At 38.5% G+C, this 17,464-nt stretch overlaps 1 protein-coding gene across 15 annotated transcripts in view; it reads left to right on the top strand.

Annotated features, from left to right (window-relative positions):
* The window catches only part of DLG2 (discs large MAGUK scaffold protein 2), a 1,324,826-nt gene that overhangs the window by 587,150 nt on the left and 720,212 nt on the right, over positions 1–17,464 (top strand). The window lies entirely within an intron of this gene.

The raw sequence follows: 17,464 nt of genomic DNA, 5'->3' as shown, positions 1-17,464 counted from the left end.
TTGGCTAATATCCATTATCTTATCACTAGAATCACTGTATTGTAGACTCTGTTCTATCATTGGCCTGGACACAGCACATGAATAGTCTTCTACACAGTTTCTTATTTCAGATCTGTCTGTAACTGCATGTGGCAAGGGCCATGGTTTAATTCATACCTCAGCAAAAATCACGGTGTCAGGTGAGGTTCAGTGACCTGTCTCTTCTAACTTGTACTTATGTTTCAATTTCACAACGCAAAGGAGAGGGAGTGTGTATTGCAGTACGAAGATACAGAACTGGATTCTCAACTCTTTGAACCATGACTGCACAGTCCCAGAATTTTAGTGCCTTCGCACCCACTGCAGGGCATTGGACTAGAAGAAAGACGTGATTAACGTGTTTCACCGTCATCTCTGGTTGATTCGTGGTGGTTGTATGGACCATTGTGCTAAGAATGGTGAGGCTTCCTCAGGGCCCCTCAGCGAAAAAAATTAGCACAGTTCGTCATGAATAGGAAGAAAAGAAGGCAGCCTGGATCTGTAGTTTCTTTTATAGACCTGATGTTCAGTGATGCTGTTGCTTTATGTGAATGACATGATTATAATAAATTATTATAACAGCTACAATTTGTGAAGCATTTCTTATTTATCACCTTGATTTAGCCTTAAAATGTCATGGGGAGAAAGGTCATCTTATTCCTATCTTATAGGTGAACACATAGACTTTTAGAAGCAAAGTGGTCTGTGCTAATTCACACCACTAACAAGAACCAGATGTATGGTTGGAACTCAGGTCTGACCCCAAAGGGTCAGGACTAGTTCATATGTAAGCCTACTTTTGTTGATGTTGACTTAATTTCTGAGAGTCTGATAAGCATGGAGTGGTTAGAAAACTAAACTTATAGGTCACTATAGAATTCAAAAAATAATGATTATGGATGAGGCCTTAGCAAATGTAAATGGTTTAGGAATGAAGTAGGACAAATAGAGTTTTTAAAATAATTTACTTACAGCAATTTTGGGAAATTCTATTTAATTTTTTTTTACTTCTTAAGACTTCATCATTTTGTAATGGGAGTAAATGTCTGAAAAATGGAATGAGAAAAGCATTTTAACCTTCTTTGAAATTTGGAAGACAGTTGAAGATGATTTAAGGATAACCCCCACGCCCAAACTGAGGGCTCAGCATGGCTACTGCGGTTGCTCTAGCCAAGGACAGATCCAGCAAGTCCTCAGAGAGTAACTGCTGACCGAAGAATCGTGGTATCACATTCCTAAGTTTTATCTCACATTTCTGCAGTAGACAACAAGAGATGTTCTTCAAAATGCTTAGCTCAGTTTCCCCTTTCAAACTTATGCATGATGACTTTAAGATATAAACCCATACTTCTCAGTAAATTAAAAACAGAGTGCTTGTGTAGCAAGATGAACCTGGGCCAGAGTAGGGAGGGTTAGGCGGACAGCTGTGATTTCCCGTCCTGCTCTTTATTCACTAGAACTGGCCTTCTATCTGGTTACAGGGTTACATCATTAGATGAGTCATGTAATGTATTATCTTTCCTGAGCTCTTTATGCCTGAATCTGTTATACAGGTACTATTTCATTCTGTTTCTGGTGTTGCTGATGGTGGTGCAGGGAAGGAGGGAGAAAGCAGTGGTAGACACGAGGCTTGTATCTCCACGTTTTTCCTGCATCTATTACATGGTTGGTGAAATTTGGCATATCTTTTAGGTAATGTTTTTTAAATTAGGTGTGATTATTTGTGATGAGTTCTAGATTGCCCACATAATCTTCTCTTCATTTCAGCAACAGCTGAGCTTGAGTCTATTTCTCTCATTGTAACTCATTATATGCATCTTCCTCTACCCCCCAGGCCTTTATGATATTTTAAAATTGTGCTTTCAAAGTAAGACATATTGGCCTCTTCCATTATACTTCTTGGATTTTAAAGGAATTTAGAGATCCATAGAGAATCAATGACTAAGTCTTCTCTCAAGGATCTTACCTGCACGGTTGGAACAGTCTTTAAATTGTCTTTTGTCTCCAGTATACCACATAATATGTCCATTTCAAGCTGCCAGAATCCCTCAAATACCCCCTCCTCCCACCTAAAGCCTTGTCACTCCCCTGCTTACAATCCTTTGTTGACTCCCCATGCTAATGGGATACTCCAAATTCCTTAAAGTGACCCAGAACCCTCTATAACCTATTCACTGACCAGATTTAAACCTTAAAACCAGTTTCTCCTCCTTTGCCCTTCCCTGAGTATGTCACTCTTCTAAAAAAGGAAAGTGTCACATTATGAATACGCTATACACTCTCTTGTTCCTGAACTTTCACTCTCTACCAAGTTTAAGGAGGCTCAATAAATGCCACCTTTTTTTTTTTCATCTTAAGATTAAAACAAGGTAAAATAGTGGTGCCAGATTCTGATAGATATTTTGTAAAAGTTGGATTTATTATTGATAAAAGCTAGTTTGGAGGAAATGGCTATAGCAGGCAGTCAAATGGGCTTACCCATATCCTCTGTACTGGAGTTACTGCCCACGCTCAATTGCCAGCTTGTCCTGCAGGGGCACAGCCTGCCTTTCTAAGCCTGTCTCATGGTGAAAGGAGAATGCAAGGCTTAAGCCGGCTGGAAGCTCCCAAGGGGAAAGAGTGAGTGGAGGAGGCTCAGTTCCTTTTTTTTCAAACTTACCCAGCATAAAACTTCCTTCCCCTCCTGGGGATGGTGAAGGAGACCTAGAGGATTACACTGGAGAAGTCTCTCCATTCAAATCCTTAAGAATGAAGAATAACCTACCTCCCAGCTGTTATTCTGAGCCAGGAAATCCTTTCCACCCTTGTCTTTCTGCAGAGTTCCGGCCACCCCTGCATGTCCAGGCTTAGTGACATGTCTTTTTGTCCGTAGCTTTTCCTTGGTCTACTGAATATGCTATACAGATGAAGAGAGAGTTTCACAGAAACGTTGCCTAAATAGCTGTGGAGCTGATACTCAAACCCACGCTGGCCTGTTGTTCTTAGAGGAACTCTTGGATTCCTCTGATTTCTGACCTTTGGGTCATCTGTAGACTCACATTAGTTTTTGGAATATAGATCAAACAGATAAAATAATCAAGCAGATAAACATCACTACATGAGGGGGAAAAACCCATACTCAAGTGTTTTTAACCTTATTTAATAACACTTTTTAAAATAAGGAGAATATAAATTTAGGAGTAAGCATTTTAATATTGACTTTTTAATATTTTCAATGAGGGGATCATATATCTCATATCATTTGGAATATATAATAGAAAGTATACTACACATGAATGAGTAGCCCAGAACTTAGATTAGAAGTTAACTGTCAAGATATTTAATTTTTCAGATCTGTACATTGCCATTTAGTCTAATTTGGGAATATCCTATCTTTTTACTCCTGACTTTACTCATTTTTTGTTATCTGGACCATAACTTTTACCCTTATTCCTGATTAGATTTATTTCTTTAATCTGGGATAACTGATTACACCCAGCTGACTTCCAATTATTCCAGTCAATGTTCAGTTGCATGAGATAAAATCTACTTCATCTTCAAAACCCTTGGAGTAAATGAGGAATTATGTGATTTCCCTAGATAATTTGCTGAGCTGGTTGCTAACAAAAAAAAAATTAATGATGAAATAATATTAACTGACACATACTGCATGCTGTGTGCCAAGTATCCTGCTCAGTGCTGTGTGTGCACTTAGAAATCTTCACTAGAACTCTGTGGGTTAGTCACTTGTCTTCCCCACTTTTAGATGAGACAACAAAACCTCAGGGAGAGTTTAAGCAACTTACCCATGGCAACACTGCGTGATTGGCAGCGTTAGAATCCAAACCTTTGCTGACTCACTCTCAAACCTTGTATTTTTACCACTGTGCTACCAAAAACACAATTAACATTTTCTGGAAGTTGTGCATTGTCTTTGGAAAGAGACAAAATTGAATTTAATTCTGGCTCGACAAATAATAAGCTTTGAGACTCTAGATATGTTACTCAATCTCTCCACCACTTCCTTTACTCACCCATTCAGTGAGTGCAATGCCTACCTATATAATGGCGACAATTTATTATTAAAAGACATAGTAAAAATTAGAAAATAAAAATAAGAGACCTAGTATATAAGTAGCTTAGTGCTGTACCTGGTACTTGGTGGGTATTCAACAAATGCTAAATCCCTTTTCCTTTCCCTCACATAGAAAAGTAATCACTCCTTATGTTTCCAAAGCTCTCTCACACTTCTTTTTTGAGCCCCCAAGATCCCTGTGATGACAGGAATTATAATTCTTATTTTAAAATAGAGAAAAGAAAGGCTCAGAAAAGCCAAAGGGCTTAGTTTTAGTTAGATGCACCCTGTGAGGAGCTGAGCAAGTACTTCCCATTTCTCACCCCTTTTTATCACCTAATATTTGCCTCTTGGAAAAACAAGTCAAAGCAAAAAAGAGAGGATGTCAATAAAATTTAAAAAGTCACTCTATGAAAAAATATTTTGCAAAAAATACTTGCTCAATCTTCTATCCTTCCTTTCCCTGAGAGGCAAAAATATAGAAAGAACTCTGTCAGGAAGGAAGAGTAGGATCCATTAAGAAGATTGTCCCTTAGCTCAGTGAAGGCCCTGATCTGAGTTGACATCTAGTCATATTTGCTTATTTCAGTGCTGCAGACACTCAGCCTTTAGTGAGAACTGTTCTGTGATAGGTTAGAAGGCGTGTTGATTATTACCAGAATGAGTAGCTTAGTTGTTAAGAGTGATCCAACTGATTCTCGTTAATGACGACCAGGAAGTCCCTTTCTAAAATGCATCACTATATTATGGTTAACATTCCCTGTTGGTCCTCCAGCAAAGACCCCTGTGAAAGGGACTTACTTGTTTTGATCACCACACAGTCCCCTAAAATTTTTAAAATACAGGGGCCAGAAGTAGAAATGGTTGATGCAATCTGCTCCTATTCCTGTACTTTGCATTAGGCTCTCAGGACTATTCCCCTCCCCTGCTCACTCTCAAGGTGAGGCAATCACACTTTTATGGGTTATCTTCCACATTTGCCTAAGATCCTCTTTTCCCTTCTCCTCTGGGCTCCAAGAAGTTGGATGGTGACATTGAAAGGTTGCTTGTGAGTTTAGATCTTGGAGTAAAGGCTCACTTATTTAGAAGAATAACACTTAAAGCTCCCTCTCTGGAATAGCAACTTTTCTCTTTTTACTCCCAGTAATGCGGTATGTCACACCATATTCTTTCAGAGCCTAGTGAGAACCCATTTTTCCCTCTCCAGAGTACCAGTGACTTAGATTGCAATTACTTTTTTGGATGCCCCACTATTGATGCTTAATGTGTTTTCCCCCCTGTGTTGAAAAACATAGGTCAATAAAGGCCAAGGTTTGGTTGATTCTTATAATTTTCCTAATTTCATCAAACTAGCTTGGGCCAATAGTCTTTAATTCCAAGTCTATAGCTGTATGATAAAAGTAGTGTAACCTAATGACTGTGATTTTGTTGCTCAGTTTTAAAAGGAGAACTCTTTTGTTACATTTGAAAGAATTTAAAAACAAGAAAGCTAAGGAGTAACTTTTTAATTACATGTAATGATTAGAAACTCTTCGTCATAGAGTTTTCCTTTCATTATAAAAGAAAAACTGGAAGTCCCCCTGGGGAGTGAGGGTTCCCAGTCCCACACAAGGCCTTCCAGCTCAGGGTCCCAGAGTCAGGACGAGAAGTCCTCACACAGCTTCTGGCAGTAAAAACCAGTGGGGATTGAGGCTGAGTGATAAGGAAGGCTCCTGGAGTCCCAGATGTTCCTCTTAAAGGGCCTATGCATGGGCTTAGGCTAACTCACCCGCTCTGAGCTCCAGTGCTGGGGTTGCAGCTTGAAAGGAACTAGGGACATACAAAGAGGAACTCAACTGTCTAACATCTGGGCAAAGGCTAGGGGAAGACCTTTCCCCCAGACAGAAGTGCTGGTAGTGGCCATTTTTCCTTTGCTAAACCTTCCTCCCACAGGGCCTGGGGCAGGCACCATATCTGAGTCTCCATCAACCTGGTTCACACTGCTCACCCAGCCCTGGTGATTCCCTGAGACCCTGCTCCACACAAGTTTTTAAGGGATTTTTTCATACAACTGATTTCTCTTGCCTCATGCTTTGGACTTTCCTAAAATCTCTCTAAAAAGCACCATCTGACCTTGGTGTGCCCTCTCCCTTTTACTAAGAGGTCCCAGGCCCAGCGGCTAGTGTCAGCCAGCCTCCCTGGCATGGTCTCTCCTGGGCACCTCCAAGCCCAGCACAAGTAGCAGCCAACTGCAGATCATTCTGTAGCTTTTGCAAGGTTGCCCCAGGCAGAGCACAGGCAGTAGCTGATAATGCAACCTGAGAGGCCCCAGAGCAAGGACACCTCCACATCCTGCCAGATTATAACCCTACCACCTCCATAAGTGACACACTCAAGAGGTAGATGGGGTTAGTCCCAAAACCCTGCTGAAGCATATCCTGCTTTGTAGAGTTGGCTCTTGCACAATATTTAAGTCTCAGTGCATTATAAAACTAAATATCACAAAAGCTTTACCCCACTATGAATGTCTGTGATCCCTTTGTTAACTAACCTTTGATCACTGTAGTCACAGCTGATGGGCCTCAGTTTCAGTCCCTCCCAGTGATGCCAAGAGCAATCAAGGCTCACAAACAATAGGACAGTGCACACAGGGGTGTATCTGGAGTGCTCAGCTCAAGTGACTGGGAAGCCTGAGCCAGTGGGTCCTAAAGAACACCTACTACACAGGGCCACTTCACCAAGTCTGGGAGATGTAGCAATTCTACCTAATACATGGAAACAAACACATGGAAACAGCCAAACTGTGGAGAAAAAGAAATGTTTTAAATGAAAGGATAGAAGAAATCTCCAGAAAAATAACTAAATAAAACGCAGGCAAGCAAACTACCAGATAATGGAGTTCAAAACAATGGTTATAAGGATGCTCGAGTAACTTAGTGAGAACTTCAGCATGAAAAAGAGCATGGAAACTATGAAAGGAACCAGTCAGAAATGAAGGATACACTAACTGAAATGAAAAATAATTTACAGGGACTCAACAGTAGATGATGCTGAGAATCAAATCAGTGATTTGGAATATAAGGAGGTAAAAAACACCCAATCAGAGCAGCAAAAAGGAAAAAGAATCCAAAAAGAATGAAGATAGTGTAAGGAGCCTCAAGGACAACTTCAAGCATACCGACATTTGCATCATGGGGGTGCCAGAAGAAGACAGAGAGCAAGAAACTGAAAATCTATTTGAAAAATAATGACAGAATACTTCCCTAACCTGCTCAAGGAAATATATATACAAAGCCAGGAAGCACAGAGAGTCACAAACAAGATGAACCCAAAGAGGTCCACACCAAGACAAATCATAATTAAATGCAAAGATTAAAGACAAAAACTGAGTTTTAAGAAAAGCAGTTAGTTATCTACAAGGGGGCTCCCATAACACTATCAGCTGATTTCATAACAGACACTTTGCTGGCCAGAAGGGCGTGGCAAGGAATATTTAAAGTGAAGAAAAGCAAGGACCAAGATTACTATACCTAGGAAAGCTGTCACTTAGCATCAAAGGACAGATAAAGAGCTTCCCAGATAAGAAAAAGCTAAGGGAGTTCCTCACCACCAAACCAATATTACATGAAATGTTAAAGATTCTTCTTTAAGAGTAATAATAAAAGATAAAAAATATGAACAGTAAAATGCCAATAAACACATATCTAGAAAAATAAATAAAGGGAAAGCTGCCAGTCTCTGTTCAATTAGTGTTCATTGAAATGTTTTTTAAATGAAATTATTCTAAGTAAAAGGATGTCAAAAAGTATATTACATAATTAAAGGCCTTGCTTTTCTACTGTTTTTTTTTTAAATGGGGAGAAATCACTAATTTAAAAGGAATTATAAAGTCCACAAAACATGACATTTCTGTGTATGAGTAATATTTAAGTCTCAGTGCATTATACAACTAAGGATCACAAAGGTTTCACCCCACTGTGATCGTCTGTGATCCCTTTGTTAACTAACCTTTGATCATGTCAACACAGTTCAGCAAAATCAAATTGGCAAGGCTTATTTTTATGAAATTCATTATTTGTGTTTACGGTGCTGCCTTTCAACTTCAGAGTTTACATGTCACTGTCTTCACTTCATAGTATAATTTCAAGTGATTCCGTTTGTTTAATTTGGGGTTTTGCTATTCAGACATTAACATTCTATATACAAGTTCATTTTGGGGCGAATAGGCCGGATCTCATGAGCACCAAGGATAAGTGCTTTTGATGACTCTGAGACTTGGATTTATCTTGGATTTAGGGGGGTCTAGCCCAGAACCCCCTAATTCTTGCTAGTAAATCCTAGCTGAACTCCTTGTATCTACAGTACTTACCTCTCCAGTTTTTTTTTTAAAGTAACTATGAATTTTCTTTCCATAATAAATACTTTGTTCTCATCACTTTTTCCTGCCTTACATGTCAAACAGGAATTTATCACTCTTACCTTGATTAATTGAGGCCTTCTATACTCTCTCCTTCCTGAGAGCATTAATAATATTAGTGACAATGACAATAATATTGATGATACCCAACATTTATTTATTATTATTTATTTACTACTTTTTGTGTTCTAAGAAATGCTAGCTATAAATAATTTATTCAATCCTTTCAATAATCCTAGGAGATTGATAACATTATTGTTAATTATTATAATTCACTATTTACAATGGAGGAAACTGAAAGTTGGTGAAGTTAACCAATTTCCCCAAATTCACACAGTAAATAATTAATGATGCAGATATTCAGACCCATTCATCTTCCCCAGCAAGAATTTTTATTAATTGTTGTTCCACTGTTTACAAGCTTTATTAAAATCAAGTACTGTGTCCCTCCCCTTTCCACACTATGTTTTTAAACCCCAACTCCATTCCTTTGCTTTTTTATCTAGTAATTGCCCCCTTGCCTGCTCTAGAAAGCCAGGCTTAGGTCTTATTGACTCTCACCTCATCCCAGGCATCTCATCACATGAGCTGGAAATCTTAAAGTCATTCTTCATTCATGTGAAGTAGACGGGTGTGTTTGGGGGGTAGGGAGGAAGACAGAGAGCGATAGAGGAAAGGAGAGGGTGGGGGTAAGGGAGAGAGAACAAGAGAGGAAACAGTAGGGGAGGAAAGGAGGTACAGAAACAGAGAAAGACATGTAATAAACACCAACTAAACCATAAAGTTGCTACCCAGGGACATGTATTGATTAGAGGAGGAAAAAGGTAGGACAGATTCCCAGAAAACTTCACTGAGGGCCATCTTGATATCTTTAACAGTCAAGACAATAGTGAATCTGTGAAAATTCTCTGGTGTTAATAGACCAAAATAATATTTCTAAGAGCCGTGCTTAAACCCTTGCCCTAAGTATGTAACTTCATAATTATAGGCATATTTCAATCAGTCTGCATCTCAGGTTCTTGTATGTAAGGTGGGCACAACCATCCCAGCCTCTCAGGGTTGTTGTAAGAATAAAATGAGGTGTGTAATGATGAAAATGCAATAAAAATTGGATCTTTGATGTGCTTATGAACTAGTGAAATTATAAACATCTGTCATATAGACACAGCTTAGTAATACACAGAAATAGAAATAAATCTATGTAAGGAAGAGGGATAATAACTAACAATTTTTGTTGGGTGCTTATTTGTGCTGGTTAACTGATTTATTTAATCCACACGACAACTATATGGCAGAAATATTAGTATCAAACCCATTTTAAAGAAGAGGAAACTGAGAGTGTAGAATAAGCTGACCAGGGTCATGCAGTTAAAAATCAGTCTAGCTAGTATTCTAGTCCAGGAAATCTGACTCTAAATCTTGCACTCTTAACTATTCTCGCTGCCTCTGTGTAGAGATGGGCAAACATAGGTGTTACCTGCAGAGGAGAAGGTACTTCAGCCTCCAGCCCCTTGCTACCAAGTAAGAAGATTCCATCATCACAATGCTCCCCCACCCAGTGCAGCTCCCCACCGGGGCTGCAGAGCACCTCTGTGTCAGGTTTACCTTTTACAAGTGTGCTCTGTCTTCACTCAGCTCTTTGCTATTGGGATGAAAGTGCTTAGGTCATGAAAATATATTTGTTTGGAAAAAAAAATTGAGTAGCTGTGTTGTATAGATCCCGTGTTTCAAAACCCTGGAGAATAGAAGTGAATTAGGCATGCCATTTAAAAGAATTTCTATTTTCAATTGAGAATTTTCTGCTTGGCCATACTCAGGCAGGAAGGTAATAAAAGTTAATTTTAACCTAGTATCCTCAGAAGTTCTTTTAATGTTCTGGTTCACAATTCTGCAATGGCTTCATTAATATCAGATTATCTTTACCTGTCATGTGGTTACTTTTCTCCAGGACCACAAGGCTAAGAGCACCGTCAAAGCAAATTCACTCAGAAGAGTTATTGATTGTTTTCCCTCTTGCATTCCTTTTATGATAGAAGAAGCGCTAACCACCTCCCTCTTATATTTAATACGCTATGAGTTTTTAAAAGCATCGTAGTGAGGCATCATTGAAAGCCCCCATGAAGTCCTGAACATTTCAGACCTTGAAAAAGAGCTAGATCTATATTACTGTTACAAGGATGCAATGAGAAGCTTGGAAAAGATAGAGTAAAGTAATGTGATAAGATTAACAAAATGGTAATGGCAGTAAAATGACATACACAGATAAGGAGAAATGAGAGTAATAAAACCCAGGCTCAGGTCTGATACAAATCTACCATTCATCAATAGTGTGATTTGTGTGCCTGTCGTTTAACAGTTCTGTACATCTGTTATTCCATTTAGAAATGGTAGTGCCGATTCTGGGTATACACACACCGTGTGATTTTTGTGATAATTGAACTCTTTCATTTATTGAACAAATATTTATGGAGCACCTATCTCATGTTAGACACTATGCATGTACAACACCTAATGATAGATAACTCTTCTCTATCCCTGAAGGGCTAGTGCAGCGGGGAGTGCAACAATAATCTGAAAGTCACCTGGCTTTTTCCATAAAAAGCTCTGACAAAATCCTGACAAGGTTGTGGTTCTCAAGTGAATTTGATTTTGTACCAACTTCTGCACTCCCCCCCGCCCTGACCAACCAAGGGTTCATTCAACAGTGACCTGGGACCTATTTCATTGCCACAATTAGGGGAAGGGAGCTCTACTGGCTGGCATCTAGTGAGCAGAGGTCAGCATGCTGCTAAGCCTCCTACAATGCACAGTGAAAGTTGGAATTGAAGGATAAGTAGGAGAGAATTCTGGAGAAGAGGTGGGAGAGGATTTGAGGCAGCGTAAATAGCATTTGCAGAGAAACCGACATGAGAATCAGTGTCATCATATCCTAAGTATTGGGAGCAGGCCTGTGGGGCAAAGGCACAGACAGGGGGAGATGGCACAAGATGACATTGGAGACAGACAGAATTAGACCAGGCCAGGCCCAGAGGGTCATGATGAAATGGATATCGGGGCTCCCTGAGATACAGGCATATGGCTTAAGCAACTGAGTGGAAGGAGCTGGGGGTTTTGGAAAAGAACATGAACAACAAGCAAATCTGAGGGGACAGGGAAAAGAAGAACTCCGAGTTTGAAGGAGGTAAGTCTGAGAGGTCTGTGAGATGCCTGAGTGGAGATGACCAGCAGGCAGCAGGATACGCAACTCAGGAGAGAAATCTGGGTCAAAGAGAGAAATGAGGGAGCCACTGATATACTGATATGGAAATAAGGGAACACAGAGACAGTAAAAAGTAAAAGAGAAAAGAATTTCTAGTTGTGAAAGTGCCCTGTCAACCAAAATATGCTCTACAAATACAAGGAATTCCTATTATCAACTGTCAAGTGCAATACTTGCCACATCCATCCATCCATTTATTTAACAAAGTCTCCCTGTCTCTCATTATATGCCAGACAATGTGCTAGGGTCTGGGGATAAACAGATAGATAAGAATGACGCCTACTCTCAGAAAGAATCAAGAAAGCAAGTGGGAGAAATACAAATTAAATTTTTACTACTGACCTATAAGTGAGTTCATGCAGTGTTCCTTCTGTCAGGAGAGTTCAGAGGAGAGGAGCTCAGGGTTCTGCAAGGGGAAGAACATGAGGAAGACAGACTTGATCTGTCGCATAGTTTTATCCAAGTTAGCCCCAGCCGTAACCCTGGCCTGAGGTTTCAGATGCTGTAATCTAGTGTTCAGTAGAACAAGACATGGTGTCCTGCCTGCTTCAGTCAGCTTCTCTCTGTTCACTTGCTTTCTCGCCCTTGTAGTAATGGACTTAGGATTCCAAAGGCTCTGCCGAGTGAATGGACTAGCTTTCTACTAAATTGACTTGCATTCCTTAATCACATGGGAAGAGTGGTTGACTATACAGCACAATTCTCTACTGTATGGATTTTGAAATACTACAGGTCATTTCATGCCCTCTGGAACACTACTGCCTACAGTGACAAAGTTCATTGGCCCTTTCGCCCTCGTACAGTCATGTGAGTCTTGCACCATCAAAAAAGAAGGGCCATTCTGTCTTAAAAAGGAGAATATGGGTTAGATGTGAGTTTTTGATAATAAAGAACCATGGCCAAATTCGCCATAGATCTTTGAAAATACTGACTAACCTGGTAAATATACTAACATATGTTTTGGAAGTTTTAATAAGCTTTTATCTAGTTTATGCCCAATTAATAACCCTAACATCAAGCAACACTGGCAAAGTCTATGTTTTCCAGTCACTGCTGGTACTGACTGTACATGTGCTTTTGTTCCTGAAACTATAATCAAGTGGGAGAGACTAGAAAGAAAAAGTAATTCAATAAATACATTTCAAGTTAAGATGGGACTATGAAGGAAATAAACAGGGTTCAGGAAGAAAGAATATTAGGAAGGACACATACTTAGACTAGTCTAGAATGGGTGGTGGTCAGGAAAACTGAATCTGGAATTACCTCAGTATTTACTGATCATTGCTCAAGTGTATGTTGGACCAAGAGCCAAAAGATATAAATTTATCTAGATATTATTTCTTACTTTATTACTTAATTCTTACTTATTGAATATATTAATAAAGTAAAATGGAATAGGATAATCTCATAAACACTAATAATAGTGCTAATTATGTGCCAGACTCTGCTCTAAAGTTTTACAAATATTAACTCTCATTCAATCCTCAACAATCCTATGAGATAAGTACTGCTATAATCTCTATTTCACAGATAAACTGAAGCAAAGACAAACTAAGAGACTTGTCCAAGGTCACATGCCTAGTAAGTGATGAAGAAAGTTACATTAGCCTCTGTGAACCTATTGCTGTATCTGTAAATTGGGATTGTTACCTTCATGGGGGTGAGAGGGGTACTACATAAGAAAGTTTTTAAGAAGTGCAAGGGTAGATTTTTATCTCTATAATTTTAATACCAATTATAATGTCACTGTTACAATGATGCAGGCTCTGGGCTTTAAATGCAATGGGGAAGCCAGATATTTTAAGATGGAGGACCCTATCCTCAAAAGAGTATAATGTCTTTTTTTACTTTACATCATTTTTAATATTTTAATTACAGTTGACATAAAATATTATATTAGTTTCAGGTTTAGAATCCAGTGATGAGACATTGTAGAACTTACTAAGTGACCATCCCATTAAACCTCATCCCCACTCTCACCCCCCACAATCACCACACAGTTGTCTATGTCCCTGAATTCCTATTTTTTATTTCAACTTCCATTCATTTTTTGCTAGTATAGAGAATACAATTTGTCTTTTTAATATTGATCTTGGGTCCTGCAACCTTGCTAATAAACTCATTCATAAATTCTAAAATTTGCTTTAGATTCCATGTGATTTTCTACATAGACAATTATTTCACATATAAAGAAATGTGCTTTTATTTCTTCTTTTACAATATTCCTTTCTTTTTCTTGATTTGTTGCACTATTTAGAAGCTCCCAGATAATCCTGAATAGAAGTGGTGAGAAGGGACATCCTTACCTTGTTCTGAGCAATTTTTTTAACTTAAATCCTAAAAATCCTAAAAGTGAATTTTGGATTTTATAAAATACTGTTTCTGTATCTATTAAAATGATCATATGGTCAGCTGGTTATTTTTTCTTAAAAATGTTTTTAATATGGTGAATTACATTGGGTCATTTTCAAATGTTAAATCTACTTGTTCATGATTCATTATGCTTTTTATATGTTGCTGGATTCAATTTGCTAAAATTTCACTTAAATTATTGAATATATATTCATGAGGTCATGTGGGTAATTGCTTTCCTTGTATTATCATCATATGATTTTCTACCAGAGATAATCTGACTTCAAAAAATGGGTTGGAAATTATTCTTTCCTTTTCAGTTCTCTGAAAGAGTTTTGTATATAACTATTATTATTTCTTCCTTAAATGTTTAGTAGAATTCACTAGTGAAACAATCTGGGCCTGAAGTTTCTTGGTGGTTTTTAAATACAAATTCAATATATTTAACAGATATGTAGGATGACTATTTGGGGTACTTACTTCTTGTTGAGTGAGCTCTAGCACTTTATATCTCCCAAGGAATTCATCCATTTTATCTAAGTTGTTAAAGTTATTGGCACAATGTTGTTTATAAGAGTTTCTTATTAGCCCTCTTATGACCGCAGGATCTGCAATCATAAGGATCAGCAATGCTACCTCTCATTCCGGATTCCAGTCACTAGTTTCTTTCCTTTTTTCATTTCTTTTCTTGTTAGAGGTCTATCAACTTTACTGATAATCTCAAGGAGCTAAATGATAGTTTCATTGATTTTCTCTATTTTCTATAAACTTTGTTGCTTTGTTCTCTTCAGAAAACCAACTCTATTTCCTCAATTCAGCAAATTCAGGAGGGTCCCATTGGATTCCCCTCCTGGTAACGTGGCCTGGGCATTTAATCCTGTAAGTGGGGCCATCCTAAGGACTTCCCTGGTTCGTTTCCTTTCTCTCAGAGTTTATTGTTCTTTGTTTTCTAAGATCCATTCTTGAAATTCATTGTTTCATGTACTTTTTTCAGTTTTTTATTTGTTTCAGATAGGAGTGTAAATCTAAGAGGTACTGGAGGTACAATTGTAAGGAAGTTATAGGTAAACCAGTTACCGGCAGCAAGCATTCAAATGCAGACCTGTCTGGGCATGGCAGTACTTCCATACAAAAAGTACTTTTAGACATTCTGAGACTTTTAGATATGACAGACAGGCCTAATGTACTTGGTGGGCAGGGACAAATGCATGCTGAGTGGTAGTTAGAGAGAAACAGGATTGAAATTATATTTATCTCTGTGGTCCCTGTTTCTAGCACAGTGCTTAGTGCATAGTAGAGCTCGATAAATCTTGTTAAACTGAGCCCAAATGAACTGAGTCAAATGTTTGATCGGGTGAGATCATTGTGGACCCTACTTGAATGTGAAGGCAATAGATTTCACAACTTATGAAAGTGATTGGGCATGAGTGCAAAACATACTACATGTACTTCATAAAAGCCACATAACTACTTAACTACGTAATGTGCCAAAATGATTGAGCCACCTAAAACCTCTAAAAGTATATTAAATGTACCTATTTTAAAGAGTAGGGATAAATATATGGAATTTACCATCTCATGAGGTTTATTTTTAAGGATACTTTCACTGAATTTATGCACATTGATGCTCAAAGAATTGGTTAAAGCTAAATTTAGTTAGCATTAAGAATAGGAAGTTACTGGTTTTTTACTCAAGAGTATGTGTAGCCTTGGCTTCAGTATACATCTGAGGATTCAGCTTCCTTGGGATGGCGCTCCTTCCAAACCAACTAGTAATGACCTCTATTTTCCCACTCCATGCCTTCTTCAGGAATGCCCCCTACCTATCTATGCATGTCCAAATTTTACCCACACTTCAAGCTCTGGCCAAGCTCTGAATCTTCCAGGAAGCTGCCCTAATTTTCCCAATGGGTATATTTTGTATTGTTTTATGAAGAGTTTAAATCAGTCTTTTTATGGAACTTACTCTTTTTTAACTTGACTTTTTGTTATTCATACCCAGGTATCACCTCTTCAAATAAAGTTTAAACACCTTAAAGACAAAGTCAACATCTGATATATCCATTTGCCCATAGTACAATCAAATAGCATAGCGCGTGGGGGATGCTTGGCAGGTGTGGTGGGTCAATAAGTAAGTGAATGCACGCATGATTCCGGAGGATTTTTATGTAGTGTTTCTACATGCAGAGACTGGGTTTTCTACCTGTTTCCCAGAATAAGGCAAGGAGGATCTTTTAGAAGCTGCGTAAATGAAAGACTAACAGGACCTGATGAATAAGAGGAAGAAGAAGTTCAAGCATGACAGACACCCAGTAATGATGAACATTTGCTCAAGTAATTTAAAAAAGATTGGCCAAATTTTGGAGGATAATTTAGAAACCAACTTTTTATTGTCCTATTCCTTGCTAAGAAATACAAGTGAAGGAATATTTTCTGGAAGTTGTGAATTGGCTGGTTGACAGTGAATGAGGAAGAAGCATGTGGCTGGGGCAGGTGGGAGACTATCAGGGCAGGAACGAAGGCAGAGGAGGCACTGTAGGTGTGAGCTGAACAGAACAACATCATGAATGAGAAAAAGAAAAGGTTCACTGAATTGATATTGAAAAACAAACTGTCTAATGGCAGTAGCCTTCTGGTGTGTACTCATGAAATATTAAGGAAAAACAATCTCCTTACACATTAGCTCAAGTAGCAGTTCTGAAGGATCAGTTCTACTTGCAACTCCTTCAATGCAAAATTGAAAATAATTGAGATGACAGGGAAACTTTGCTGGTACCAGCCTTTGAAACTTTCTCACCACAAGGTCATTAGTAGAAACTAATCCACCATCACCAGGGTACAAATGCAGAAAAACTAGGTAACCCAAATCATGGAGCTCTTCTAAAAATAATACAGCAGAAATTCTTCATTTATGTTATCAAACTGTTTTCTACAGTTGGTACCTTGCTTTATACTCCTTGGATTTTCTAGGTCAATTAAAAGCACAATTTATTCATTACATTTTCTATTGCTCTCAGTTTACCATTTGCCTCTAGAAATCCTTGAATAAATATCCCCACTGTTGGTTATTTAAGTAGCCCTGAGAGTACAGATTCCTTCTGAACTTCTAAGTGCTCAGGGCCTTACAAGCTACATACCCCACCTCAACAATCCTACGGAGACTGTAGGAAGGAAGCGGAGCCTCACCTTGCTTTGTGGGCTCTTGCTTAGGTGAAGGAACACTTCAAAATATGTTGCTATCTTCTGCTGTTCAGATTTTATTTAGTGTTTACTAGGTTTTTATTGTTCAAGTGTGCAAGTTATTTTTTTTTATTTAACACATTCCAATTTATGCTCAGGCCACTCTCAGGTCCCAAGAATATTTAAATGCTCAATTTTCCTGATA

This window comes from Desmodus rotundus, chromosome 5 (genome assembly GCF_022682495.2).
Source record: "Desmodus rotundus isolate HL8 chromosome 5, HLdesRot8A.1, whole genome shotgun sequence".
Lineage (NCBI taxonomy): Eukaryota > Metazoa > Chordata > Mammalia > Chiroptera > Phyllostomidae > Desmodus > Desmodus rotundus.
This window is presented reverse-complemented; position numbering and strand designations above follow the sequence as displayed.